The 16,284-nt window shown below is 36.5% G+C and overlaps 1 protein-coding gene across 3 annotated transcripts in view; it reads right to left on the reverse strand.

Annotated features, from left to right (window-relative positions):
- The window catches only part of LOC150076054 (transcription factor CP2-like protein 1), a 274,831-nt gene extending 259,315 nt beyond the window's left edge, over window positions 1–15,516 (reverse strand). For all 3 annotated transcript variants that reach the window (XM_090387036.1, XM_090387034.1, XM_090387035.1), the window contains exon 1: window positions 15,360–15,516. The gene's annotated coding sequence lies outside the window, so the exon portion shown is untranslated. The remainder of the gene's footprint in view (window positions 1–15,359) is intronic.
- Window positions 15,517–16,284: the final 768 nt, after the last annotated feature.

The following is a 16,284-nucleotide window of genomic DNA, read 5'->3' on the forward strand; positions in this document are numbered from 1 at the left end:
TTCTCTTGAACAGCCCTAGCACATTTATTGGAAAACCAAGGTTTAAATAAAAGGTTGTTGAGATTTTAAAGTGGAGTGTGGAATAAAGGATTCCATTCCTACAAGAATAATTTCACTGACACAATCTGAGCAAATGTTGACATCAGAAGTTTTGAAACAGTAATCTGACCAAGGAAAAGAAGAAAATAAATCTCACAGGTCATCCCATTTAGCATTCTTGTAATGCCAAACAATACAAAGTTGGGAATAGCTATGAGATAAAGGCTCCATTGGAGAAGAGACAATCACCAAGTTGTGATCTGAGGTGCCTAAAGGAACATTCACTTCAACGATGTACTTAGAAGGGTTGTTTGTGAGAAAAAGATCAAACGTGTTGGCTGTATGGTTAGGATTGTCCGGTATTCTTGTAGGAAAATGAACAATCTGTGCAAAGTCATTAGTAAATGCAAAAGTCTCGGCATCTCGACCAGCTGGGTCAGTGTGACTAGAAAACGGAAGCCAGCTGGAGTTGTGAACATTAAAATCACCAAGGAAAATTACCTCGCTGTTAGGAAAGTTGGACTGGAAAAAGTCAAGTTGCAAAGAGAGGAAGTCAAAGAGCTCCAAGTGATTAGTGGTTGTTGTTGTTATTTGGTTTTTAGGAGCATTAGCAACTAAGGCCATATTGCTCCGGGATATGCAGTGGTCATTCCCTGACCTTTCCGCATCCTCCATATTTGGTGGTGATGGACTCGAACCCCGGTCTAATCAAGAAGCGTGTGCTAACGCACCGCTGCTCCTTCCCACCTGGCTACGGAGGCGCCTTCCAAGTGATTAGTGGAGTTGGGAGAACAGTAGAGACAACAGATGAATTTGACCCAATGAGGTAGAGATTTTAAGCCAGAGAAGATCGAAGAGAGGAGATTCCAAATTACCAAGTCTATGACAGGAAATATCGGAACGGACATGCACAAGTACCACCTTTGAGGTGAGAGGAATCATATAGCGAATAAGTTGGGCATGTGAGATGAGCAGTAGTTGAATCAACCATGGGGTTTGGCAGACTGCAAGTGGACATGGACATCATCGAGATTAGAATTGAGACCACATATATTTGTGAAATGAACTAGGAAGTGTTTGGGAGGTTTAGATCTTTTCGCAGATAAGCTTACTCTATTAGTTTGACAATTCATGGTGTATTCAATAGTAAGAAAAAGTGGGGGGGGGACATGCTGTATGAAGTAATGAAATTTTTAGATATGGCATACACATTAGCATTAGCATTAGTAGAGGCATATGATGCAAGAAAGCAAGCTTATTCAGCATCAGCCAAAAAAAAAAAAAAAAAACCCACTCCCATTTCACCCCTCCGTTCGTTCGAAATACCTGTCCAGTTGAGCTTTAAATTTGTTTAGGCTATCAACTTCAACAACAAGTGATGGAAGTCGGTTCCACCAACCAACCACCCGCTGGCCAAAGGCAAATTTCCGCACATCTATCCGACATCCGTCCTTCCTCAATTTGAATTTATGCCCTCTGAGGTGATTATTCTGAGAAAGATGAAGAATCCCATTGGCATTGAGCATGCTCAAACCATTCAAAGCCTTATACACCTCTATCAGATCACCTCGCCGGTGCCTAGTCTCCAGACTCTGAAATTTGCAAAACTTAAGCCTTTCTTCGTAAGAGCAACCCTTTGTTCCATTTACTAATCTTGTTGCCCTTCTCTGTACCCGTTCCAGCAGCTCTACATCCTTCTTGAAATGTGGCCTCCAGACCTGTATACAGTACTCAAGATGTGGCCTAACCATTGCCTTATACAAGGGAATAATCACCTCCTTATCCCTGCTAGAAAAATTCCTGTATATCATTGACAAGACACCATGAGCTACTCTTGCAGCTCGTCTGCACTGCTCAGAGAACTTCATATCTGCCTGCACAATTACCCCCAGGTCCTTTTCATTCTCCACCACTGTCAGTGTAGTACCGCAGAGTTGATACATTGCTCTGGGGTTACTGTTACCCATATGTAGTACTTTACATTTGTCAATGTTAAACTTCATTTGCCACCTCTCAGCCCATCTGTTCAACCTTTCCAGATCCTGTTGCAGCAGCATAGCGTCAGTAGTGTCCTTAACGACCCTGCCAACCTTTGTATCATCTGCAAACTTAGACATTAAACTTGATATCCCATCATCAATATCATTCATAAACACCAAAAACAACAATGGACCCAACACTGAACCTTGAGGAACTCCACTAATAACATTAGTCCACGTTGAGCAGTGTCCATTGATTACCACTCTGTCTTCTGCCACTCAACCATCCCCTTATCCATAGCAGCAATTTGCCTCCAATGCCACACTGCTCCAATTTGTGCAGCAGTCTTCCATGTGCAACAGTATCAAAAGCCTTTCTAAGATCCAAATATATAATATCAAAGTTATTCCCTGCATCCAGTTCTTTTGTGACTACATCATAGTATCCAATCAAATTGGTCAGGCAAGACCTACCCTTAACAAAACCATGCTGCGTCTGAGCTATAACTGAATTCTTGTCTAGATGATCCTGCAGTGCTTCTTTAACCAGTGCCTCCATTAATTTACCTGGAACAGAAGTTAAACTAACAGGTCTATAATTACTTGTGTCAGCCTTTGATCCTCCTTTGTGAATTGGGGTTACATTTGCACATCTCCAGTCTATGGGTACCTCCCCTGAGTCCAAAGAAGCGCTCATAATTATGGCTAGGGGTTTGCATACTTCCTTTGCTGCCTCCTTTAATATAACTGGATAGATCCCATCCACCCCAGGTGCCTTTTTTATGTTTATCCTCAACAATCTCTCCTCCACTTTCCTCTCAGTTATTACAAAATCATCCAGCTCACTGCCAATGTTTACTTTACCTACATCATTCTCCTTCCTCCCTCATGCGTGAATGTAGATTCAAAATACTCGTTTAGATTGTTAGCCACCTGAGCAGGATCCTCAACTGTTGAACCATCAATATCCAGTGGACCAATCTGATTTATCCCTTTCCTTCTCGAGTTCAAGTATGTAAAGAACTCCTTTCTGTTTTTCTTTGCATCCTTTGCCAAGGATTTTTCGTAGTCTGCCTTTGCCTGCCTAATCTCCTTTGTGACTTGGTTACAGACCAACTTATATCTATCATAGGCTTCCATGTCACCCATTAATTTGTATGTATCCCATGCATTTTTCTTCTCTGCCACATGTCTCATTAGTCCATCTGACAACCATTTAGGCCTAAACCTTGAACAATATTTCTTAGTTGGTATGTAAAGCCTGGTAGCCACCAAGATTAGTTCCTTGAATGCTTCCCATTTTGAGTTTGCTGTTGGTAACATCATCAGTTGGTCCCACTGTATAGAATTTAAATACTGTCTCAGACCATCATAGTCGCCTTTACGAAAACAAAAACCCTTCCCTTTACCTCTGATGGTAGTTACCTCCTTGAGTAAATCCCACTTCAACACACTGTGATCACTGCCACCTAGTGGTTCATTTATCTGCAGGTTCTTAATGCATGAAGAATCACTACTGATAATCAGATCAAGAGTATTGCTCCCTCTTGTTGCCTCACGAACATGCTGATGTAGAAAACAATCATCCAATAAATCCACAAAAGCCTTGCTAGTGTGCAAGTGACCAACCCACAAATTCCAGTCAATATCTGGGAAATTAAAGTCCCCCATTATAAGACTCTCTGATTTACTGGCCCACTCTATTTCCCTGTACAAAATCTTATTATACTCATCAGAGTCATTAGGCCTATAGCACACTCCTACTCTCAATTTTGATTTCCCTATGCTTATGTCACACCAAACTGACTCGACGCTGCCCTGTCCATCGATGTCGACTGGCTTCACTTCCTTGGACTTTGTTTCTTAATTAATGTGTTTCTTAATTAATAGCATAACCCCTCCTCCCCTCCTGTCCTGTCTATCCTTTCTATACACATTGTATTCCCCAAATTCCAGTTCCGCATTACTTATATCTGTGTGACACCACGTCTCTGATATCCCAACAATATCTGCCTTTGATGTTTTGAGCAATACCTCAAATTCATCAAATTTATTTACCAAACTCCTAGCATTGGTGTACACGCAGGTATACATGCACCTGTTTCTATTCTTAGCTACCCTAACACAACCCATGTGTTTACCTGTACCGCAATGACTACCAGCAGTCTCTGAAATATCCTGCATTTTGTTTTTCAGACTTCTGCTCATTTCAATAGAAGCAGTGCAAGAATCACTTCCACCTCTGCCACTGGCTACTGTTAATCTATTAGTCCTTGTATCCCCCCCAACTAGCAGTTTTCCGACCCACCTAACACTGCCTCGACAGCATCAGCAAAAATTCTTGCACCCTTTCTATTTAAGTGTATCCCATCCCTGTAGAAGCAATCTCTCTTGTTAACAAGTACAGTCCAGGCTGAAAAAAATTCTACCCCTTGAGCCTTGCACAATCCCTCCAGGGCCAAATTGATCGACAAGGCTCTCATCATATACTCCCTCCTATCGTGTCTGGGCAGAATTGCAGACACTTTCAAGTTCAACCCTAATTCACGGCTTTTTTTCAACAGTGACCTGTACTTGCTAAGTAATTCCGCCGGTCTCCTACTCTTAATATCATTAGTGCCAACGTGTACAACTATATCACCTTTTGTGCCCTTAAAAGATGATATCCGCTCTACAACGTCATCAACCTTTGCCCCTGGCAGACATACCCTGGTCCTATTCCACCTATCCTTTTTACAAAGGATGTTCCTCGTTTCCCTGACAATAGAGTCACCAACAACTACTAGTTCCTGTGGGACCAGCGCATTCTGCCTAGGGGGCTGCTTCTGTGTTGCCTGATGACCAAGTGCAAGCTCTGGCGTTGATGTGGGCAGCTGAGAGCTTGATGGGCCCCTCAATTTATTTCCTTCAAGGGCATCCACCCTGTCCTTCAAGCTCTCATAAAGGCCCATAACAACGCTGAGTTGTCGCCTGATTTCCTTGCACTCCTTACATCGTGCACACACAAAGACAACCCCCTTGGCAGTATCATATCCCGTACCCGACTGCTCCGCAAACATCAAGCAAACAGTGCATTTTAATAGACTGTGATTCAGAGGGCAACTGCCCCCCTCAGTTCTCCCCTGAACCACAGCACTCCCATTAGCTTGAGCCTTTTGCTTTGCTGCTCTGGTCAGAGTCATGATTCCGATTTAATTCAATAAAATTCAAAACAAAAATTAAATCCTTAAGTTATATCCCAAAACAGTTATGTTATATATATATTTTTTTCGGTATCTAGTGTTTTCTACGAGTTCCCTTTATACAACTTCCGTATCACGTGTACCACTATAGTTATGTATTAATTATTTGTTAGATTAAGTTGTTATATATATATATATATAGAGTTAAAAGTACAATTTAATTGACAATAAAGTTTATCAAGATTAATAGATTTACTGATTAATTGACAATATTATATTATGCACTATACGACACTAAGCTTATGCTATCGTGTAAAAATGGCGGGAATTCACGAACAGTATTTCTACGGACTCGTAAGTATTGATTAGCTTCCAAATCTCGCTATCTCAATTTAGAATAAACTAAGGATCCTGACTAGCTCTATAATCTACTTATAGAAGATAATTTGATATAACAGTTGGTTAATAAATCGACTAAATTTGGTTAAAAAAAAATTTGGTTTGTGACACGTGGATTTGATACCGTTACCGATACTAAGTAATATCTACAAAATCTCTGTCTAAGTTAAACTTTAAACTAAGTATGTAACTAGGAATATAAAGCTACTCTACAAAATAAGTTAATATGACAATTTAAACTAATAAAGCAGAAAATAAATCAGGAAAAACTTCTCTGTTTGAAGAGCTTTAAGGAGCAATGTCCGCACAGGCTAACCTCGCACCCAGATTCTTAATTGTTTCAACCTCAATGAGGTCACAGCCTGGGCACTTGTTTTATTTATTTATTATTATTATTATTATTATTATTTATTTATTTTTTTTTTGTTCTAAAGCTGGTTTAAGTTCCTCCAATGTGAATGGGAGGGAAGTTTCTCTTCAATCAGTGTTAACTGTTGTTTCTCTCACAGACCTCAAGTTGCTTCTACATAAGTGCAAGGCTATATCAGTGGGGAAGAGTGCATTCAGGATATTAATAATGGTGTCCTCCCATGTATGGGTTTGGGACCCATCAGTTGTTACTGTTATATTTATGATTTTCCCTCTAGGCAGCTTGATCACAACTCAGGGGTCAGTGTTCCTGGAGGTCCCAACCAAGGCCTGCCAAAAGTTTTTTTTTTTTTTCATACTTTTTATCAGGCTGTGTGGGAGTTCCTCAGCTTTGTATCTGTTTTAGGGTGTTTACTTCAGTAAGAAGCCAGGATCTGTGGGCCCTCTGGAGGGCCTTTCTAGCCTGGCATATTTTCTAGGCGGCACTTTTTTTTATTGCTGTTGTGCAAGTCATTGTCAGGACTGCTGTGAGTTTTCTGTCATGCTGGTCTGAGTGTAGAAGATTATGTGCCTATGGGGGTGAAAGATCCTGAGAATTAAGTCGGAGGGATTCCACAAAGGTTTTCCAGTCAGCTTTGTTCATGTTAAACCTTTTTTTTTTTTTTTTTTTTTTGATTTGGTAGTTGTTGGCGCATCGGCTTCTGTGGCCATATTGCACCTCCCAAAGTTTTTGCAGTACTTTGATCCAAGCCCGAGGCGGGAATCGAACCCGCGACCTTTGGGTTGCCGGGCAGGTACTTTACCCACTCGGCTAGCCCGGTCGGCCATGTTAAACCTGATTATGTCATTGGAAAGCACATAGTGTATAGTGTTACAGGTCTTGCAGCCCCAAAAGGGTTCTCCCAACTCTATTAATGATCTTTTATTATGCAAAACAGACTCTGTAAAAGCCAGAAAGTGTAGATTATAGTGTATTTTGAGCAGTGTAGTGTTGGGGTGTGTTGGTCTGTTGTTATCTGGTCTCTTTGTCATAGGGACTTTGAAAAACCAAGGTCCACCATTGCGTGTCCTTCACCATGTGGAGGTGAGCCAGGCAGTAGTGTCGTTTAAGTCTCTGGTGGGGTGAACGTTGGCAACGCCTAGGGTTGCCAGGGAGGACCCAAAAAAAAAAAAAAAAAGTTTTTTTAACTGGAAATAAGTGTGGGGGTGACAGAGCCTTGGAGAAAAGGAGGGTAAAGGGGTGATGATAGGGAGGCTTCCACCAGGAAACTGGGCACCCCTGCAGAGGCAATCCATCCTCTACGGGCGGAACCTATTAGAATAGTGATAGTGTTTAGAGTGGTAAGGCTCTTGGGTGAGAGAATGGAAGAATAGAAGTGATAGGGCCAGGAGGGGGCCCCTACGTGGGGGTTTGACCATAATCTAGGCATTTTTGTCAGTATTCTGACTTCCCACACTGGCCAGATCACCTGAAGTGTCAGTGTCACTGCCAGCATCAGCAATGGCAGGTGGGGCTTCCTAGGAAGATTACCCCCACTGCAGTCAATCCAGGGGGGTCCTCATGCAAAAAATTAAATTCACAACACGTGCATTCCATCAGTTTTGCACCTATCATACTACATGTACACAAAGTTTTTTTTTTAAATGTTGAGAGTAAACAACTTTCTCCCAACTGCATCTTACACACTGACAGATCATATCACTATGAATAAAGACTGTACACACTTTTTTTTTTTAATAAGTATATACATATAAATTGCTCCCACTCATTTAACCAGTTTACACACATGGCCAAGATCAATCATACCACAATTTCATGTCTTAATCTGTCATTTCAATGTTATAGTAATTTTTTAAAATTATTATTATTTATTTATTTTTTATATATAAACTATATTCAGGGTGCACATCCAAAAATAATAAAAGGGACATTCCCATTCACTCTTACATGAACACATTCACTCATCACAGCCAGGGCCGCATTTACCATAAGGCGCAATCTGGGGGCCTCACTTTAAAACCTAACTCCTCACAAACAACTATATAAAAAACAGTCTAGTTATAGTTGCAAAAAAAAATACTTATTTTTAAATATTAAATTCATAATATAAAAACTAGGGTCCCCGAGGCCTCCCACCTCCATTTGAAATATCGTTTTATCACATGGCCGTAACCGATCGAAGTTAACCGTCATTCGTACGCACGCGTAACAACTGAGAGTTTAGTTACCATTAGTATTTGTATAGCAGCCGCCGTAGCCTAGTGGTCAGGCGTGCAGGTGCATAAGTATACGTGCCTTGGGTGACCGGGGTTCAAGCCCGTGACTGCTGAATACGATGCTGTTTCTTGTATTCTGTCTATCTTGTGAACTCCTCTGACCGTTTGGTCGTCCCGGAGTATAAACAGAAAATTTATTTATTTATACCTAATTATATGGTTAAAGTAGCTGTCGGAGTCGGTAAGAATATATTTTTCAATAAATTTATTATTGTTATTTTAAAAAAACTAAGGTATTTTTTTGTACAGAAAAATACTATTCTTTCTCTTTTTATATTTTTTAGCTTTTAGCGTAATTATTTTTAATTTGAATTGGTTTCTTGATCTTTTCGTGTAATTTTTATAGTGAGTACTAAATTCTTGAGTTTTTAGATCTATACTTATTTCTTTATAATTGTATGTAACAGTAATATAGTATGTAAAAGTAATTATATGTATTACATATAAAGAAATAAATACAATCTAAAACTCAAGAATTTAGTACTCATTATAAAAATTATTTTTAATATTTTGGATTTAATAAATATTTATTTCGCTTTTAATAGTATAACACAAGTAACGATGCCAAGAAAGTTTGAATCCGGAGCTAATAAAAGAAAACTCAAAGAAAAGGCAAAACAGCTAAATAGTCAAAAGGGAGCAATTTTGTCCTTTTTACGTCCTTCTGAAAATGAAGGATTTCATAGAACTGAAGATGTACCTCAAATTACTCGAAATGAAAGTGAAACATTGTTATCAGTATCAGGAGACGAAAATGAAAAAGAAAAACATCAAAATAATGTGCACAATATAGAAGTAAAAGAAGTAAATGAAACAAATCAACAGAATTTTGAAGAAAATTTTCAATCGGAGTCTGTACTTACCAGAAAGCAAGTTATCTATTATCCTACTGATATAGCCGTGTGGCCAATTAGTATTGATGAAAAATTTATCGAGCATATTTTAATAAAATACGCTTCAGAATGTTGGTAAAATCGAAAATTAAAAAAAAAGAATACACAGAACGCAATAGAATAAATATCAGAAATGTAAATGAATCACATTTTTACACTAAAAAGACGAATGGTACAAAGGAAAAACAAGAGTGGCTAATTTTTTCAGAAACGAGCAAATCAATTTACTACTTTGTTTGCAAATTGTTTTCTAAGTCAAATAATAACTTAATGAAGGGTTTTAATGACTGTAGAAATATAATGCAAACCTTATGTGATTGCGAGCATTCTACTGAGCACATACAAGCGATGTGCACATATCGCAAAAGAAAGTCAAGTTCTTCAAATAGTCATATTGATTCTGAATTGATGAAACAAATACAATCTGAAGAAAATTATTGGAGAGAGGTTTTAAAGAGAATAATAGCTACCGTTAAGTTACTGAGTAAATTGGGACTATCGTTTAGAGGCAATACAAATGATATTTTTTCCGATTCTTGCAGAAATTATTTATAATGTCTACATTATTTAAGTGAATTTGATGATTTTTTAAAACATCACATTAAAATGTATGCCAACTGTGGTTCTGGCAGATCAAATTATCCTTCTTACCACACTTGTGATGAATTCATAGAGTTAATAACTAATAAAACAAGAGAAATATTAATATCAGAAATTAAGGAAGCTGCTCATTTTGCAATAATATTCAACTCAACACCAGACGTTGTCCATACTGACCAACTAGCCATTATAATTAGGTACGTTACAGCAAATTCTGACATTAGAGAAACATTTATTGGGTTCATCAGTATTACACACAACATAATTCATTATATTTAGAAGAGGTAGTATTAAAAAAATTAGAAGAATTATCTTTTGATATAAAAATGTGCAGAGGGCAAAGCTATGATAATGCTGCCGATATGAAAGGTGTCTATACAGGTTTACAAGCTAGGATGAAAAAACATAGTCCCTCTGTACATTACATACCATGCTTTAGTCATTCCTTAAATTTAATTGGCAACTATGCTGCAGAATCTTGTCTGGAAGCAGTGCAATATTTTTGTTTTGTTCAAAATGTATATAATTACTTTTCATCTTCAACAAGAAGATGGGATATACTCCTTAAACATTTAGAAAAAAAATCTTTAACAATTAAAATACTAAGTGAAACGAGGTGGTCCACAAGAGCTGATGCTATATTGGCATTGAAACATGGATATAAACAAATTAAGGATGCATTACTTGAACTATCCATTTCTCCTTATGAAAAACCTATTTCTAAATTAGAGCTCATCACTGGCTGAAAATTTTAACAATTTAGAAACAGCTATTTTAACAATTGTGGGGGACAAAATTTTACAACAAATAAATGCGACCAGTAAATCTCTACAAAATCCAGATATGGAATTGCTATTAGCTAATAATTTGTTACAGTCTTTAGTTGGTTTTATTTTAGATATAAGAAATAGTTTTGCTACTTTAAATGAAGAAGTGAATTTATTAACAGATGAGACAATTTAAAGATGGGAAGAAAAGAACGAAAAAACGGAAAAAAATGTGTGATGAAGTTTCACAATCTAATGATGACATTATATTATTGGAAAAGAAAATTTCTTTGCTAATACTTTTAATGTCATTTGCAATAAGCTAATTTTGGAAATTAACGAAAGGACGAAAAGCTATTTAGACATTAGTTATGTTTGACATATTTTTAAAGAAAGATATAGATCAAGACAAGTACATGAGTAGTATTAACAAAATTTTACAAACTTATAGGACTGATATTGACTCGGAAAAATTTATTGACAAAGTTAAGCAATTTTTAATAATGATGAAAGAAGAAAATTTTTCAATTGAAAATATGTACCAATTTATAAATGACGGGTTAAGGTCTACCTTCCCGAACGTAGAAACTATTTTAAAAATATTTTTGACTATGCCTATTTCAAACGCAAGTGCTGAACACTCATTTTCGGTGTTGAAACAAATTAAAAATTATTTAAGAAGCAACTTGAACCAAAATAAAACAAGTAACCTATCGTTATTATTCACTGAATCAGATGCAATGGACTCAATTACTTATTATTATTATTATTATTAGCCATATGGTGCAAGGAAGCCTGAGGCTTATGGTGCACCAGCCAAAAAAATTTCCTGAGTTACCCTGTGTGTGTGTGTGAGAGAGAGAGAGAGAGAGAGAGAGAGAGAGAGAGAGAGAGAGAGAGAGAGAGAGAGAGAGAGAGAGAGTCAGAAATAGAAGGGAATCACCAAGAAAGAGAAGAATGATGATGATATCCAGCTCAGGACCCTGGGTGTACCAAGTCCATTCTCGCCAGATGTGAGCCCCTCGGGTTATGATGATATTATAGATATATTGGCTAAGACCAAAGGCAGAAAAAAAACCTGTTAGTTTTTTTTTTTTTTTTTTAAATTTAATACATATATACTTATGTACGTATAATACTTTATTTTTAATACATATATACCAATGCTGTATTACTTTTATTTTATTTTATTAAAATGAGTTTTTATAGAAATGTCAACTTTTATTTTCAATAAATTAAAAAATATATATTTATGAATTTGATTAACTGAAATAAACGTTTGAAGAATTTTTTTTTTACTTTGTACTGACTTGACCTGACCTTCTGGGGCCTCATAATTGTGTTGTGCCTAGGGCCTCCAAAAGTGTAAATGTGGCCCTGATCACAGCACTCTAAATATAAACATCACACACACTTTTTTTTTTTTTTTTTTTTGTGCAGGTTAAATTTTACCCAGGAAACTGTCAAACTCATGTAATCATTAGTTCAACCTGCCCATTCATTCACACACTGGCATACATTATGCAATGCTAACAACATACATACAAGCCCATGCATACACCATGCTGGCAAGGCTGCATTCACACAGAGACATGAAACAAATATGCTGCAGTCACATTCACACAGACAAGGACATGTACACATCAGCTGGTTCAATATGCATATTCACACAATAACGCAAAACATACACATAGAAAATATTTGCAATTTCTTGATCAGCACAAAATGGGCAAGGATGTGGCTTTGATGTGGACAGGTCCCCAAATGTTAATCTGGGTAGTATCACATGTACAATCTAATATGAAGTTCTCAGAACAGGGCAGACAAGCTGCTAGAACAGCTCGTATCATTCTGTCAATGACATACACAAAGAACTCAGCCAGCAAGGAGGTGATTATCCTATTGTACAAGGCAAAGGTTATGCCACATCTTGAGTGCTGCACACGGGTCTAGAAGCCTCATTTTAAGAAAGATGTAGATCTGTTGGAATAGGTGCAGAGAACAGGTTCTTGACTAATCTGGTTCCAGATAAGAACAAACAGATTAGCCAAGAACCCAAAGGGGTACTCTTACTCTACAAAAAGCTGGTTCTGCAAACTGCAGCACTTGGAAACTAAGCACTTGTGAGGTCTGGTTGGTGATGTTATTCTAACTCTTTCTCAGGCAATGCACACTCAGGGACATAAATTGAAAAAGGACGGCTGCAGGATAGATGTGTAAAAATTTGCTTTTAGCCAACTTCTGAATCTAAAATATTTTTGTTAGAACAAACTTCACACCATCTGTGAAAAGTAAATAAATAAAAATAAATCAATACTTTTGCAAAATATCAAGAAAATATACTACTACTACTAATAATAATAATAATAATAACAATAATCTCTCAATGGCTTTTAATAATCATAAATGCCATAATTAAAACTATTTGATCAAATTAACATCACATGCACATCACTATGATATAAAATGAATATCATATAGCAGTTATGACCTATTAAATACCTAACCTATTAAGTCAGGTATTAGTTAAGACTAATATAGGAGTTAAATGTTGTTAATTAAGCATTTAGGAAACAATGTTATTAAATAAAGTTAGATTACCTAAACCAGGGTTAAAGAAAAATATTCAAAGTTTACCATATAAGGTTTCATTTGCTTTATTAGGCAACCTAGCCTTTGGCTGAAGTGCTTGGTGTATTCCATACACCAAAAACAGTAAAACTCATAAATTTAAATATCAATTAGAATTACATCAGGGTAAATTTTACATTCCTCCAGTAAGCTATTCACATTTGATCTCCATCATTAATTATTTTTTAACTGGAAGAATTTAGTCATAAAAAAATTCTTTTGCATGTATGTAAAAAGAAAAAGAAAAAAAAAAAAATACTGTTGCTATGGTAACCTTCCACAGAATTTTGGTATATGGGGGATCCTCGTTATCCGAGGATAATTGGTTCCAGAAAATTCCACTTAAAAAGGGGACCAAATTTTCGTAATGTTTATTATATAAATAAATGAAACCCGGCATAATATTTTAAGATTCTATGTCTATATAATATCAGTGTAGATACACCACAGACAACTTTTAAAATAAAAACTACGGTAGTAGTGAGAAAGGCATAATTTCATCTATATCTCATATTGTGCTCATCCTTCACAGTGTCCAGTGTGTTGAGGGTCAAACGGTACCAGGGGTTTCTCCCATCACCGTGCTCATCCTTCACAACTAGTTACCCATGTATTGCACTACCTCAAATAAGTAATGCTTCACTAATAGAGAAGACTATTGTTGCTTATTCTCAGTGGGTGCCACCACCTCAAAGGCACCGTTTCAAAGCTAGTTGGCTTTTCATCGGTGGGTGGGCGATACATGGTACCTCGGTATTGCAAGCGAATCGTTTCTTATTTGAGGTAGTCCAATACACGGGCAGCTCATGGCTGCCCACGTATTGCACAGCTCAATACATGGGTAAAGGATGAGTAGATGTGGTGTATCTACACCAGTATTATATAGTAATGGTTATTATGTACTTGTACACGGTAAAATATCGATGAAGGAACTGAAAAATGGGAAAATTACTTTATTAGACATTTTTTTGTATAAAAAAAAGATCATTCTCACAAAAAAATATTCAAGTGCTTAGTGAATTTTCTCAAGGGAAAAAGCTTTAATTCTTTAATTTTCAAATCCTCGTAACTGTGGGGACTTGATATGGGGGACCCCTGTAATTATTTTTTCTCCAACTGCACTATTGATTTTTGGCTGTACAATAGATGGGAAATTTTTTTTTAGCATAATAAGTCTGTTGTTGCTAATGATTTTTTTTTTATCTTATTGCACATTATAATGTCACAATTAAGAAATAATTTTTAAAGTTTCCCATTTCATACTATTACCTATTTTTCCAAAAGAAACTTATAAGGTAGTGACAACCATATGTTGTTGTTATAATTTTTTGTGCATCTTCTAGATGGTTAAAATAAGGTTTAAATTATCTAAAATAAAGTAACAGGTAGTTAGCTGTTCACAATGTATTCAGGAAAGATGGGTTATCTAAATGAGTTAAAGTTAAAACTTTTAAGTTTCTCAAATTTGTACTGATTAGGGTCAATGAGTATGGGCTTGGCACACCCAGGGTCCTGAGCTGGATACCATCGTTCTTCTCTTTTTTGGTGATTCCCTCCTACTTCTACTTTTTTTTTTTTTCTCTCTCCTTTTCTTTCTTTCTCTCTCAGGATACTCAAATTTTTTTTTGGCTGGTGCAGCATAAGCCTATGTTGCACCATATGGCTAACAATAATAACAACTGTTTTCAGCCATAAGTAGAAAGCAATGGGAGCCAAACAAGATACAGTGAGATGTTAAAGCTATTGCAGTTTCACGTGGAAGTGATAGGAAGGTTTTCTGCAACGTTAACGGGTTCCTTCAGCCAACTTTTTTATTCAAGTGAGAGTAAACAGTTTTGAAAACTAATGTCATTCATTCATTAGTGATTTTTACACTATATAATGTAACCTGTTACGCTGATATATCAGCTGCAATAAATCAATTTATAACAATTAAATTGTAAAACCCTCTCGCCACATGGACTATATTGAGTATACGCAGAATTCGTTTTTATTATATTTGTGTTTCAATGGCAAACATCACTAAATCGAAAATATTTTCGGTTAGGACAAAGATTAGACCACCTATGAAAAGTAAATAAAAATAAACCAAAACTGTTTTGCGAAATATCAATAAAATACAACAGTTTTGAGCAATAAAAATAATAGAACGGTTTCGCAATTTTGTGAGATCATATCCTTTTTTCGTTTCCAGTAAACGACAAAACAAAAGAAATAACTTACTATTATTTTGAATGTTCACTGCACTCTCTAGCGTTGTATAGACAGGACATTCTGCTTTGCTTGAAACACAATTTCTTGTAAAGCAAAATACTTGACAGTACACAAGTACATATGCTACATACGCCGCATCAACATATCAAATAAAGGCTTATATTAAAACAGAATCAAAATGGTAGGGAATCTGGAACCTTAAGACACTTTCTTCTGTAATGACTGACATCTCCTGAATTCGGCAATTATCACATATGATAGATCAGCTACCGCTAATTTGAATGTTCCTGAAAGAAAAAGAAAAAAAAACGCAGTTTATCTTCACAAGGAAAATCTTAAAATACAACGTTACGAAACACCGAGTTTCAAGATTAAACCATTTTTCATCTGATAGAAGAGAACTACATAATTTACACACAGTACACTTAACAAAACAACTCGATACAAACTCACAGCGCCATATCCATAGTTTCGATACCTAGGGTAAAACTATGACACTTTAAAAATATTTTTATTATAATTTTTTTTTTCTTTGCAAGATAAATTTTGGTTTTATTTATTCAGTGTAATAATTGGCACACGCACAAATTTTATAGGAAATTCCGTCAAATCCGTTATTCGTATATGATATGAGGACACAGGCATCTGACCCGCAACCGCTAGGAGGGCAATGCAGTGTTACGCCATATACTGTATATGCATAGTAGTAATGGCAAATGATGCAACAAGAAAGCAAACTTATACAGCATCAACCAAAAAAAAACAAAGTTCACCCATCCGTGCCCTCCACGAAATTGTCTAGTTCTTCCTTGAATTCATTCAACCCATCCATTTCCTCAACAACAAATGGAAACCATTCACTGGCTGAGGGGAAAAAAAAAAAAAAAAAAAAAAAAGAAATATATATATATACACTGAGTGATCACTGAATTAT

This window comes from Mastigoproctus giganteus, chromosome 13 (assembly GCF_048544385.1).
Source record: "Mastigoproctus giganteus isolate SK-2022 chromosome 13, ASM4854438v1, whole genome shotgun sequence".
NCBI classification, from domain to species: Eukaryota; Metazoa; Arthropoda; class Arachnida; order Uropygi; family Thelyphonidae; genus Mastigoproctus; species Mastigoproctus giganteus.